Source organism: Ochotona princeps, chromosome 1 (assembly GCF_030435755.1).
Source record: "Ochotona princeps isolate mOchPri1 chromosome 1, mOchPri1.hap1, whole genome shotgun sequence".
Lineage (NCBI taxonomy): Eukaryota > Metazoa > Chordata > Mammalia > Lagomorpha > Ochotonidae > Ochotona > Ochotona princeps.
Window position 1 is genome coordinate 113627126 of NC_080832.1, and position 1338 is coordinate 113628463.

General features: G+C 47.1%; 1 pseudogene; it reads left to right on the forward strand.

Annotated features, from left to right (window-relative positions):
• Positions 1–323: 323 nt before the first annotated feature.
• LOC131481816 (nuclear transport factor 2-like) lies at positions 324–1069 on the forward strand (annotated as a pseudogene).
• The last annotated feature ends 269 nt before the right edge of the window (positions 1070–1338 follow it).

The window sequence follows — 1338 nt, forward strand, 5'->3', positions numbered from 1 at the left end:
TGGCTAAAGTCCTTGTCTTGAATGCACCGGGATCCCATATGGGCGCTAGTTCTAATCCTGGCAGCTCCGTTTCTCATCCAGCTTCCTGCTTGTGACCTGGGAAAGCAGTCAAGGACAGACCAAAGCCTTGGGATCCTGCACCTGCGTGGGAGACCTAGAGAAAGCTCCTGGCTTCAGATCGGCACAGCACTGGCCGTTGCGGTCACTTGGGGAGTGAATCATCGGATAGAAGATCTTCCTCTCTGTCTCTTCTCCTCTCTGTATATCTGACTTTGTAATAAACTGAATAAATAAATCTTTAAAAAATAAAAAAAGAGGGTCGCAGACCGCGCTGGGTTGCAGCCGCCGCTGCCGCCATCGTGCCAGCCTCTCGGGTCTCGGCGAGGCCTGGTGACGCTCCAGAATGGGAGACAAGCCAATTTGGGAGCGGATTGGATCCAGCTTCATTCAACATTACTACCAGTTATTTGATAATGACAGAACCCAGCTAGGCGCCATTTACGTTGATGCATCCTGCCTTACATGGGAAGGACAGCAGTTCCAAGGGAAAGCTGCCATTGTGGAGAAGTTATCTAGCCTTCCCTTCCAAAAAATCCAGCACAGCATCACGGCGCAGGATCATCAGCCCACCAGATAGCTGCATCATTAGCATGGTTGTGGGCCAGCTCAAGGCTGATGAAGACCCTATCATGGGATTCCACCAGATGTTCCTACTAAAGAACATCAATGATGCTTGGGTTTGCATCAGTGACATGTTCAGGCTTGCCCTGCACAACTTCGGCTGACCTCCTTCCAGCAAGGCACTCATCGCTGTTTCCTCCTCTCTCCTCTTCCTGATACTATTCGCACTCCTCCAGATGCTCCAAATATCATACACAAACGAGCAGGGCCGTGGTGGGAGTGGGCACAGTGCGCTACTGCCACCGGCGTGTTGTGCATGATGTTTGGACTCTAGACTAGTCGCATCTGACGGGAGAAGTTTGTGTTGTACTAGCGCATGCCTTGGAAAGACTTAAATAATGCAAAAGGTTGTCTTTTTTTTTTTTTTTTTTTATCTACTGACAAGTTGCTCTAGTAACCCAAGGAAGTGAAGGAGAAAGCAGCTGCCTCACCGCCCAGATTTTGATTTGTTCAGATGTTTCAATGCCTCATGATACAATAAAACCACAAAATTTTCTTAACAGTTAAAAAAAATTAATTAATTAATTAATTAATTAATTAAATAAAATAAAAAAAGATATCCATTAGAGGGCTTGGCACGATGGCCTAGTGGCTAAAGTCCATACCTTGAACGCGCCAGGATCCCATATGGGCACCGGTTCTAATCTCAGCAATCTC